This window comes from Equus quagga, chromosome 5, assembly GCF_021613505.1.
Source record: "Equus quagga isolate Etosha38 chromosome 5, UCLA_HA_Equagga_1.0, whole genome shotgun sequence".
Classification (NCBI taxonomy): Eukaryota; Metazoa; Chordata; class Mammalia; order Perissodactyla; family Equidae; genus Equus; species Equus quagga.
In genome coordinates this window covers 16,626,958-16,639,696 of record NC_060271.1, presented here as the reverse complement: position 1 = coordinate 16,639,696, position 12,739 = coordinate 16,626,958, and the positions used below count along the sequence as shown (strand labels likewise).

The 12,739-nt window shown below is 51.4% G+C and overlaps 1 protein-coding gene across 2 annotated transcripts in view; it reads right to left on the bottom strand.

Moving 5' to 3' along the window:
• Nucleotides 1-12,739, bottom strand: part of HIVEP3 (HIVEP zinc finger 3) — a 469,874-nt gene that overhangs the window by 156,360 nt on the left and 300,775 nt on the right. For both annotated transcript variants that reach the window (XM_046663190.1, XM_046663191.1), the window contains exon 3: nt 6,949-7,029. The gene's annotated coding sequence lies outside the window, so the exon portion shown is untranslated. The remainder of the gene's footprint in view (nt 1-6,948; nt 7,030-12,739) is intronic.

The window sequence follows — 12,739 nt, the reverse complement described above, 5'->3', positions numbered from 1 at the left end:
GCCCCCAACACTGTGCCCTTCCTGTGTCACTCCCTAGGTTTTCACGCTGAATTACAATCGTTGGTTAGTGGTGGGCTCTTTGAAGGCAGGTCCCTGCATGGCCTGTTTGAGCATCTCTTGCCACATTTGGCAAGTGGTCAAGGCCATGAAGATAGTTGTAGGATGAATGAATGAATGAACGAATGAATGAATGAAAGATGTCTTTCTAGAAAGCTGAAAGTGAAGTGAAGTGACTCTATTATAAGAATCTACTTTTCCACGGGCTTTCACTAGCAAACAAGAGGTCTCTCTTTGGTTAAACTCCTGAGACAGAGAAGTAGTCACTGTTAGACTGGCGTGCCATGTGGCAACGCCCCAGCACCTCTCCCCAGCGACCGCCACCCTCACCAAGCAGCCAGGCACTTCTCAATGAGCCTCGAGAGCCTTGAGAGTCCTCCAGATGAAGGAATGCAGGCATCTGCTGTGTGCCTGCTCTGTTAGACTCTTTGAAAAGCACTTTCCCGTAAGATACAACAGCCCTGAAAGGTTAGTACCACTGGTCCCATTTTGCAGATGAGGAAACTGAGGCTCAGAGAGATGGAGCCCCCAGCTAGTAGGTGGCAGAACTGGCAGGAGCTGAGGCTATGGGACTCTAAAGGCTTTGCCTTTCCCGTAAGGACACCCAGAGCACCAGAGTCTGGGAGGCCGAGGGGCCGTGGCCCAGAGAGGAGTCCCATATGGAGTTACAGAGTGACGGTCCTTCCCTCACTAAGCAATAGTCCCCAGAGAACTCTTCCTCCCCCAGAGCAGCACGTGATGCCTATGGATTGTTCCTGAAGAGCACTGGACTTGGGCCAAAGAGCCACTGTCAGGGCTGGGGACATATGACACAGGCCATATTGTCAGCCCAGGACTGGGGAGGGGTGGAAGGGGGAAGGTGGGAGATTTGCCATGGGGGGAGGGGGTTGGTCTCCAGCACACATCTGGGGACGCCCTTCCGTTTTCCTCCTCCCAGCCTGCCCGGGGTCGGGGTTTCTTGACTTGGCCCTGCAGGCCCCTCCTGGGAATCCAGCCAAGCAGCCACTTCCTTATTGGGCTGGCAGCTGCCGGCAGGCCTCGGCTTATTTCTAAGCCTGGATTAAAGCTCCAGTCTCTCATGAAGGACTGTGGGTTGGGGGCCAAATACATTTATGGGTCTTGACACTGTATCTGACCCCATGCAGCCCCGAGAACGTGTTGATGAGTGGTCCACAGGTCTCCTACCTCATGGAGCTCCATTCTGCTCGAGAGGCGGATCATAAAAAAGTTTCTCAACCTACTTATGTGCCGCAAGAGATACCTAAGTGCTGGGGAGCCTAGACCGGGGCGAGGGGGGCAGGTCAGCAGGCAGCAGCTATGGAGGCTGGATGTCAGGCTGGGGTGTGTGGGCTTCATCCTGCAGGCGGACGGAGACTCCCCGCATTTTGAAGCAAGAGTCTCCTAGGATCAGATCTGTGCTTTTGAAACAGACCAACTAGGTACATTTACTTTCAGTAAACATGTGTGATTTTTAAGGTGAAAATTAAAGTGTCTCATTTTGGAAAAACAATACCAAACATAAGGAAACAGAGTAGACGGACAGGAACCTGGTTGAACCGCTCATCTATATGGTGCCAGGGAACGGAAAGAGCCCTGGATGTGGAGTGAGGGACTCACGTTCATGTTCAAGTCCCTGCCACTGGCTCCCGGAGCAGATTACTTCCCTCGCTTGCTTGTAAAATGGGAGTACTGACACCCAATGCACAGGGCTGTCATCAGGACAAAAGGGGATGCCAAAGGACATCGTCCATTTGTACATGCTTGACAGAGGTAAAGCATTAAGATGAGTTTCCAGAAGGTTCTACATACACACCCGGGACATTTCAGACCCCCAGCTGCCCTGCTGCAAATGTGCCACCTGGCAACTTCTGGAGAAGTCTCTCTCAGCTGTTCCAGCTCAAGTCCAGACCTGTCCCGTAAAAACACGGCCCCATCCAGGGAAGCAATCACCCATGTGTTTGGCAGGCCACCTGCCTGCCGGGTCCAGCCTGCTGGGCCGTGAATGTCAACAACGGCCCCTTCCTGGTAGGAGAAGGAACAGGGAGCTGGCTTGTTCTCCGAGAGCAGAGGACTGGCTGGCCGCGGGGAACATTTTAAGGTGGGACGCTTCTTCCAGCACGGTTAGCAGCTGTCTACATAAGGCGTCCATTATGTGCGGGCCCCAAGGCCAGCGGGCCCTGGAGGCCAAGCTAAAATTAGTGTAAAACGTGCACCCGCCAGAGACACAAGAACACCCGAAGGTCAGATGCCTCCAGCCAGCCGCCCAGGCAGGAGTGGGGGCGCGGGCACAGAACAGCTGTGGCAGCAGCTGCCTCGGTTCCTCTCGGGCACAGGGACAACGGCCCCAGCCAGACACCTCTTTCAATAGCTCCGTTTGAGTTAAAAAATAGAATGCAGAGTATATTCCAAATATGTCTTTAAAAAATCTGTGTATGTGCACAGAAAAAAGGTGGGAGAGGAATTCGCTATATATTTAAGAGGCTAGCTCAGTCTCAAATGTGGAACAGTGGGTGAACTTTTTTCTTTTCCTGTACTTTCCAAAATATTCACAATAAATATCTATTACTTTCACGATCAGAAGAAAACATAATAAAATATGCTGTCAATTGTATATTTATATTAAATATAATTTAATATACATTTTCAATGTTTAGAAATGATGAAATCGTATACACTTGTAGGCATATAGCATATATGTGTGTAAATATCTCTGCATGCCTAGTCCATCAGTGTTGGCAGCTTTGAATCCTAGAAAGTCAGGTTGGCTGGCATTAAAGATCAACATTCTCCACCCTTTCATTTCACAGAGGAAACTGAGGCCCCAGAAGCAAGGCAGAAAGCTGAGAAATGACTTTTCACAGAGCCTGACCTTGTACAGGAGTCTCCCAAATTTTGGCTCCTTTGATTCTGTAATTGCTATTATGGCCACTTTATGGAGACGGAAAGTGAGGTTCAGAGAAGCGAACGGATTATCCCAAAGGTGCCCAGCAAGGAAGCCACAGAGCTAAGCCCCAGCTCCAGTTTTCCTCCACAGCCCACTGAGCTTGAAGAACGGAAGGGTCTTTGAAAACCACCCGCTCCCTGAAGTCTCGAACATTCAGAAAGCCACCCCTTCCGGGAGCAAGCTCTGAACTATCCGTAGCCCCTCTTGGGCGGTGCACGCCTTCCCTGCCTCTGGGGCCTGTGGTCCTATTGCCAGATTGGCCCCCGGGGGCCTTTGAGGGACCAGGTGACAAGTAGTGGTGTGGGACACGAGGGCAGGGTGCCCTCCCTGTCTCCATGTGGGACAGGGCGGGCAGGAAAGGTGGGCAGGGGAAGGCAGGCAGGTGCCAGGTCTTGGGGACAGGGAGGGTCGGCCAGAGAGGCTGTCATTCGACCTCTCCCTTATCTGGTCCCTCCAGCCTTCCAGGTGGACCTGGCAGTGCCTCGAGGTAACCCCAGGGGCTCGGACCTCGGGCCTCTGCGCCGCTGCTCCCTCTGTCTGCAGTGTCTGTCCCCAGCCCCATCTTCTGCTACAACTCTTTCAGGGCCCAATTCATCCAGGCATTTGTGCATTCTTATTAGTGAACATGTTTTTACTGAGTGCCTATTATGTGCTAGAGCGAGACAGTCCCAGCCCCATCGGTGCCTCTAGTTCTGAGAGAGGGCTGAGTGCTTAGGCTACCCTGGGCCATTCAAGTGTGGACTCAGGCCAGATTGCCCAGGTTCAACCCGGTTAAACCACTTCCCAGCTGTGTGTGCTTGGGCCAGTTACTCAGCCGCTCTGTGCATCAGTTCTCAACTGTAAAGGAGGATGATAATATGTTGTTGTGCAAGTGGAGAGCGAATCCATATAAAGCTCTTAGGACAGTGCTTGGCAGGTAGCAGGTGCTCAATAATCATTAGTTATTATAACTCTTCTTCTTATTACCATCTGGCTCAGATTCCTTCCTTATGATGCCCCCTCACTCCTGCTCCTGCCCTCTGGCTGCCCCCTCCTCTATGGTCCCAAAGCACTTGGAATGCCCCCATTAGAGCACCAACAGCTATGCAGTGTGGGCATCTGAGGGCCTGTCCACCTCCCTCTCTGTACTTGGGGCAGGGACCAAGTTTTATTCATCTCTATCCAGGCCCCCAGCACGAAGGCAGCAACAACGTCTCCAGGACCACTTCAGATTGTGGGTAACATGTGCCCCCAACCCCCAACTCCAATCAAGAAAAGCCTTAGGAGCTCCTCGCTGCCTGGGCACCAGAGGTGGCACACGTGGCCTTATCCCGTGAAGCCTGGCCCTGGACGCGCCCTCCTGAGCTGACAGCAGGCAGGGCGCTAGGCCTCCTTGAATGCTCCTCTGTGGCAGGGAGCTCTGTGGGGCAGGGCAGCATGAATGCCAACACCAATGCCCCACCGTACGATGCCCCATCACACCAGGATGTTGCTCACGGCTAGGCCTGTGCCCACGCCGGTCCCACTACCTGGCACGCCCTCGCTCCCTTCCCGCTGTCCTCATCTGACAAACTCCCACTGATCCTTCCAGTGCCGGCTCACAGGCCCCTCCTCCATGACGCGTCCCCTAACCCCAGCCCCCTGCAGAACTGAGGGCCCCCTCTCTTCTCTGCTTCTCTTGCGTCTCGCGTGTGCTTCTGCTGCCACCCTTTCCCACAGTGCACTGCTCTTTGTTTGTCTACACGTCCCTTCCGGAGGAGGGACCGTCTCACTCCTGTCTGAGCCCCCAGCGTCCACCAGCGCCTGGAACACAGGGAGCATCAGGAAAGTTCTGTGGAATGAACTTTTCAAAGGAAAGTCAAGCCAACTGCCGTCCCCTCCTGCTAAGGCACAGATGCTAACTGCTTGTGCTACCTTTTGAGCCCAAACACTCACAGGCCTCTCCAGGCCACCACTGCCCGTCAGTAGCCACCTGCTCCATCACTGGGACGTGAATTGGCAGAGCCCGGAACGTAAGTGCTGACCATTTGACCACACTGAGCCCTGAGCTCTTGCCTTTGATTCTGGAACGCCCCCACCTTGAGGAGGGAGGTATTTGAGATGGAGACCCTGAGGCTCAGACCAGTCACACTGCTCCCCAGGGGAGCGATGGGGCGGCGCTGCCATCCAGCGCCCTCGGCCCCAGCGCCCACTCCTTCTGCTCTCCCATGAGATGACAGGTGTGAAAGCGTTTTGAGTTCTGCCAAGAGAGGAAACTGTAAAAGTACACAGTTGCGAAGTATTAGCCACTACACAGAAAATGGCCTGAGGGAAGCACCTGCCTTATTATTATTTAGTGGAGAAAAGAGACTGAAAAGGGCCTAATGACAGCATCGAATCCTGGCAGGAGTGCTGCCCTGGAGGGTGGCCTCTTGTTCAGGGACAGGAGAGGAGGGAAGGTGGGCAGGGCCAGAAGATGGGGTGCCGAGGCAGGCCCGGCAGCCATCTACCTGAGAGGTCCCCAGCACAGGATGGGGACCTCAGAGCGTCAGTGGGCACTCTCCGTTGGGAGGCCCGAAGGGCCACAGTGGAGTCACAGACACTTCAGCAAAGGGCATTCTGCCCTGGGCCTGCCCTTGTTTAGTTCCAGTAGCTTCTAACGTGAGCACCTCCTCTTAGTGCTCAGCCTTTCCCCCGGGGCCTAGAGGACCCTCTTGGCACCGCAGAGCTGACTATCTCCCTTCCTTGATCATATAGGGCCCAACCCAAGCTCCTCTGCATGGCATTCAAAGGCCTGCCCACTTCTCCCAGCCTCACTCCCCCTCTGCTCCTCCTCTGTGCCTACATCCCTGCCACCCTACCTTTGTACTTGTTGTCTCCTCAGCCTAGAATGCCCTTCTTCCATTTTTGACATGGAGAACTTCTATTCATCCTTCAAAACCCAGTTCAAGTGTCACCTTCAAACGGTCTTCCCTGAAACACCCCCACAACCAAACCCAGACAGAATGGACCCCTCCTGCCTTCACAGGTTTCCTGTACTGTGGCTCTTGCACAGCATCTCCTCCTACGGCTGGGAAGCTTCTTGAGGGCCATGACGAGCTTTATTCCTCTCTGTGTCTCAGGGCCCTCTAGGCCTCATCTCCTAGGCAGCTCTCCCGGCCTGCCCTGCAGATCTGTCTGTGAGCTTTGGTCCTGCATTCACTCCCGCTCAGAGGGCTTCATGTTCCGTTAACCTGGTCTCCCATCCTGTGTTGTCTCCCGTCCAACCTGGTCTTCACACCCACATTCTGCTGAGGGCCTGCCTGTGCTCTCATTGCATGGGCAGCCTTTCCCTTCCTGGCTGAGCACTGCAGCCTATAGTGACTGTGGTGTGCTGCCCAGTCATGAGAGGCAGCCATGGGACTGGTGACTGTCCATGTCAGGGTTTGCAGAGGGGACACGAGTCCTGCCCCCACATGCATACATGCATACGCACAGCACACATCCAGCCTACACAGGTCCCTGTGGATGTCAGGGCCACAGAACAACCAAACAGGAGCCCTAGGGAGGTGGCAGTCACCACTGCCCCTCCCCCAATCCCATGGCCTTGGCAGGAGCCTAGAACAGCGGGCTTGTGGCCTGCCCCATTCACCGAGTCCCATTCCCTCACTTTTCAGACAGGGAAACAGAGATCCAGAAAGGGATGTTCTTGCTTGAGATTTTCTGGAGCAGTACAGGCAGACCTGGGGTCAGAAGCAGCTCCTGGCTTCCATCCCAAGACGTGGTCCCATTGCCATAGGCTGCTATTTGCAGAAATGCCAGCTGCAGGACTCTGGACATTTGGCAGCTTTTTCCTTAAGTCTCAGTACAGTGTGCGGCTCCATCTTCCTGCCAAGGTTTAAATCATTCCTACCCACCTTTTGCCACAAACACGGCCCAGTGGGCTTTGGGCTGTGCCAAAATGGCCCTGTGTCCTCTGCTAGGGTGTCCTAAGATGGGGGCACGCTTACCTGCCAAAAGCTAGCCGCGGTCTCATGGTCAAGATGTGTCAGAGATTTCTAAGAGCTTGGAGGCCTGTGTTGGAGGGAGGCCTGTGGGAAGCAGAGAAAGTGAGAATATTACACCACTGCCATCTGTCAACTTTCACTTGAGTTTGAAAAATGCAGCCAAAAACGGTGAGCACGGCCTTGCTGACAGTGGCCTCACAGCCAAGCTCCAGCCACCACCCCTTCTCCACGTGGTCATCAGAGGGTCAGGATCAGGCTCCCCTGGGGAGGCAACAGCAGCTTCATAACCCCACTCACAGAGCTGAAAGTCCGAAGCCACCGGCCCCTGCTGACCCCTCTCCGTTCTATTTCTGCTCTCAGGCTGAGAAACTCACTTTCAAGCACTCTTTGCAGAAAACATCCCCTCATGGGCTCCCTGAGCATCGTTCATCATGATTCACTCATTCTTTCTTTCATTATTCATTCATTCATGCAAGCTTTCAATAGCCATTTGGGAAAGCTACTAGATGCTGGTGTCAGGTCTCACGGAGACAAAGTCACTGACAGTGACAGCTCAGGTGTAGTAAGAAAGTCACTTGTAAACCCAGGACGAACGACATAGGCTCCCAATCCCCGGTCTGGTGGGTTTCCTCCTTCCTCCGAGTGGTTCTCTGTGCCAGACACTGGCCAAAGCACTTTACACATGCCATGCAGGATGGCATGATGCTTCCCACTGTTTTCAGCACAAGGACCCCTTTTTATGGGAAAATATTTCCCAAAACTCCTCCTGATGGTAACTTAGTATCTTTTCATTGGGAAGATAAACAACAATACAAAAGCTACAATGAATATAATGCTTTACAATTAACTTGTATTTTCGTAATCACAGCACCACCACATACACTTAAACAATGGTTACTCATTCGAGATGTTATTTATGTCTTCTGGGCTTCAGGCTTTGACCCTTTGAGGATCCATTCATTCAATATTTGTTCAATAGACGTTTATGGAGCATCTCCGAGATGCCTGGCTCCATGGCCCGCAGGTTGGGAACCCCGGTACAGGGAAGAATGCTGGCTCTGCGGGGAGGATGCTTAAGCTCAAGCCCCTCAGACCGGATGTGTGCCTTGGGGAGGAGGCCACTCAGCCTTTCTCCAGCTCAGAGTCCCCATGAGTAGAACAGAGATGATGGTCCTAACATTGGAGAGTTTTTATGGGGACGAGACGAGATAGTAGAAAGCACCTGGGTCAGGGCCTGGCGTAAAGCAGGAGTTCAACAAATGGGCACCAGAAGATTACCATCATCATTGCCATCATCCTCATCACCGTAACTTCCATCATCACAACCACCCTCATCATCATCAATATCACCATTGTCACCATCAACAGCAGCAGCATCACCATCACCATCATCACCACCACCCCCATTGTCCTGCTTCCTCTCTCGTTCTGAACTGTAAGAGGCCTGTCCTTGCCCCTCTAGTAGGATGCACAGTGGTCTCTACCTTATAGCATGGTTATTTGCATCCACATTTTCTCAGGTTCACGCCCAGCTCTGTAACTTCAGAGTTGTGTGAACTTGGGTCAGTTACTTAACCTGTCTGAATCTGTTTCCTCGTATGTGAAATGGGACAATAGTTTTAGTAATTCGTGGAACAGTTGTAATGATTAAAGAAAATAATGTATATAAAAACTCAACACAATATCTGGCATGTGATAAATGTTCAATATTTGCTGGTCATTGTTGTTGTTGGTATTATTATCGTCACCATCATCATCATCATCATCATCATCATTTCTCCTTCTAGCCTATGAGCCTGAGCCCCTGAGGGCAGACATTATTCCAATTCATTCCCGTCTCCCCACGGAGTCTAACACAAGGCCTACCTCTCGACAGACAGTTAACAAATGTTTGCTAAAGCAGTCTTGGAAGCTCACATGAAATCAGATGCAAAATAACTCAAGGGACAGGAGCATGGGACACGGCCAAGGATAGAGCCCTGATGGGATCCTGAAAAACCCCAACAGATCTCCCTAAGGGAGCCATTTGTTACTCCGGGAGCCAACGTGCAGGCTGCTAGGACCATTCATTCATTCATTCATTCATTCATCAAACTGACCAAATTTTCACTTTGGTTCAATCACAGACCCTTGCCCACTGCTTCTTTTTCTATCTTGAAATCTCATTTCCATCTGCCACATCATTTAGTCTTCACAAAAATGCTTGGAGGCAGGTAGAATAGGTACTGACAATCCATTTTGTAAATAAAGAAATGGAGGCTCAGAGAGGTGACAAGACTTGCCAAAGGGCACACAGCAGTCAAGGCCACGGTGGAAAGTAGACCAAGGTCTTGCTCAAGACCTTGACTCCTTTCCACCGGCCCTGTGATGTCAAACACTTTACAAATCCAGGATCATTCATTCTTACTGCCCAGTCTGCTTTTCAGCAAACAAAACTGAATTAAATTATTTCGGTGCTATTTGGTACTATTTTAACATTTTAACGTTCCTGTTGAAAAAGAATTAAAAGTTCCATGAGTGCAGGACTATGCTCTGCCCCCCAACAGTGTGGGGGCAGTCAAGTGTATGGATGCCGACCTCAGACTGCCTGGGTTCAAATCCTGGTTCTGATATTCATTAGCTGTGGGACCTTGGACAAGTTGCTTAACCTCTCTGTGTCTTGATTTCTTCATCTATAAAGAAAGGATAACAATAACTGTCTTTGGGGTTGTTGTGAAGATTAAATGAGCTAATCCATGTGCAGTGTCTAGAATAGCACCTGGTGCATAGGAAGGGTTAATTGTAATGATTATTACCCGTGATGCACCCTCCGCACCTAGAAGAGGGCCTGGCACATGGAAGATCCCTAATAAACATGTCTTGAATGGATGAAATACTCCCTGGAAAGAGGTCAATAGTTATGCTTTAAGCATGGAGGAGCAAGTCTGGCCCCAGGGAATCAAGGGTCCCCCAGCTCCTGGGTCACAGCCAAATCCAGGAGGAAGGAGATCGGTTGTTCTAGAACTCAAAGTCCTTCCTGCTTCGCCAAGAGGTTTTCTGTCCAGGGAAGGGCAGCAAATACGCCTAATGGTTAAGAACAGGGCTCCAGAGTCAGAAACTTCAAGTCCTCACCCTGTCATGTCGCTACTAGTTGTGTACTTACCTCCCCGTACCTGCCTCAGTTTCCTTATCTGTAAAATGGGGACACCTACACCTACCTTGAAGGATGTGGGGTGGATTAAACGTCACATGGAGGAGGGAGAGCCTCCTGTACCTGGCCCTGTCAACAGTGACCATGATAATGAGCCTAACAAGGCCAAGAGCAGCTCCCCGTGATGGAGCTGGTCCATGGCCAGCTCATCCTGTGCTCAGTGCTGCCTCCACCACACCTCTCTCCTGTGGGCTTTGGACCCATCTACCAGATATGGCTTGTTAGGGCAGCCTGGGCTCCACTCTCTCCGCCAAAGAGCTGCTGGGAAAAGGCCAATTCTCTATTTGTCCCCAGCACAGACTGGACTCTGTGGAGGCGAGACAGTTGCTTGGGAAACGACCCCTGGGAAGGGTGGTCCCCACAACCCACTTGGAGAGCTCCTCCCAGGCGCCAGGGCCAGCAGCTCACAGCGGCGGGCAGCTGCCTCCCAGGCAGTCCCACTCCCAGGGTGGCTGCAGACCCCCTGTGCTCAGTTTTCCTGGCCAAGACCATTCTTCTTCTGGAAAGGAGTGAACATTTATTGAGTCAGAAACTTTACATTCCTTGTCTCATTTCATCCTCACAATAAGCGTGCAGGTGGGCACCGAATCTCTCCTTGTACCAGCTGGGAGACCGTGAACAAACTATTTAGCCACCCGTGCCTCAGTTTCCTCATCCGTGAACGCCAGGTAAATATCCTTATTCATTAAACCCATTTTGCAGAGAAGAAAGCTGAGGCATAGAGATGAAAACGCATTGTCCAAGATCACAAAACTATCAAGTGACGAAGCTGGAGCTGTCTGGCTTCAAAGTTCCGTTCTGTCATTCATCCATCGATTATTTTTTGAAGGCCCACCATGTGGTGTGCACTGGATCCATACTCTCTCTCTTTTAAAAGATACTCGTATGAGGGGCGGCCCCGTGGCCGAGTGGTTAAGTTGGTACACTCCGCTTTGGCAGCCCAGGGTCTCACCAGTTTGGATCCTGGGCGTGGCATGACACCGCGCATCAAGCCATGCTGAGGTGGAGTCCCACATAGCAGAGATAGAAGGCCCTACAACTACAATATACAACTAAGAACTGGGGAGCTTTGGGGAGAAGAAGAAGAAAAAACCCAAAAGATTGGCAACAGATGTTAGCTCAGGTGCCAACATTTAAAAAAGTAAATACTCATATGATCTGTTTCCCATCATTACTAAGACCCTAACATCAAGTCAGTTCAACCTGGCAAAGACACACTGAGTCCTTTCTATACGCCAGGCTCTGTGTGAGGCTCTAATATTAAGGATCCTGTTGAATCCTCGTGACAAGCCGGCACAGTTGACTGTTTTGTCCCCTTTACAGATGACAAAATGGGCAATTCAGAGAGGTCGAAGAACTTGTCCAAGCTCTCACACATGGAGCCTGAGGGAAGCCTGTGTCCTCTGAGCCCCGAGCCCCTACCCACCCTCCCACCACGTTACTGCTTTCTTTCCATGATGTTCTCATCTCCCCAACCCTGCCTGGCCACCATGACACAGGCTCTGGAAGTCCCAGTCAGTGTCTGCCCCTCAAAGTGCCTCACCCAGCAGAGAAGGACAGCTGTCAGCCCTGCTGGCCAGTGCCACCCGCAATGGCCCTTCAAGACTCTGCCTCCATGGCTCCCCCAGCCCCTCAACTTGACCCTTGTTGGCTTATATCTTGTCTACTTCCCAAAAGGACATGAGGAAGATTAAAGAACAAAGGTGTAGGGCTGGCCCCGTGGCCGAGCCGTTAAGTTCGCGCGCTCCGCTGCAGGTGGCCCAGTGTTTCGTTCATTTGAATCCTGGGCGCGGACATGACACTGCTCATCAAACCACACTGATGCAGCGTCCCACATGCCACAACTAGAAGGACCCACAATGAAGAATATACAACTATGTACCGGGAGACTTTGGGGAGAAAAAGGAAAAAAATAAAATCTTAAAAAAAAAAAGAATAAAAGTGCAGACCAAGCTGGAAACATTAGACAAAGCAAAGTCCAGAGGGAAAGGAGAAGGGGAGGCTGCAAGTAAGAGCAGTCAAGCGATGCTGAACGACAGGATGCTTTCTGAGAAACGCGGCGTTAGGTGATTTTGTCGTTGTGTGAACACCACATTATCCTTACACAACCTAGATGGTATAGCCTACTACACACCCAGGCTGCACGGTACTAATCTTACAGGACCACCGGTCTATATGCGGTCCATCATTGACCGAATTGTCATTACACGGCGCATGACTGTTTCTTAAAGGACAATGCCCAGGGTGCACAGGGCTTGGGGAAATGGGTACCTTCGCATCACGGCTGGGAGTAGAAGTGGAAATTGCTTTTGGAAAGCAAATTCCACAGCATTCACCAAGAGCTTTGCCTCACAAATATCCATACTTTGGGGCACAGTCATCCCAATTTCCAGGAATATAGTCTAAGGAAAAAATCCTAAGCAAATTCCATGCAGTCTTATCTGTAATACTGAAGCACTGGGTACCGCCAGCAAACCGAAGTTGCTAACACACGGAAATGGCTAACAGGTCTGTGAAAATTAGAATGTATCTATGTCAGGAGGTGGCAAACCAGAGCCTTCAGGCCAAATTCTACCGCAGCCTGTTTTTGTAAATAAAACTTTA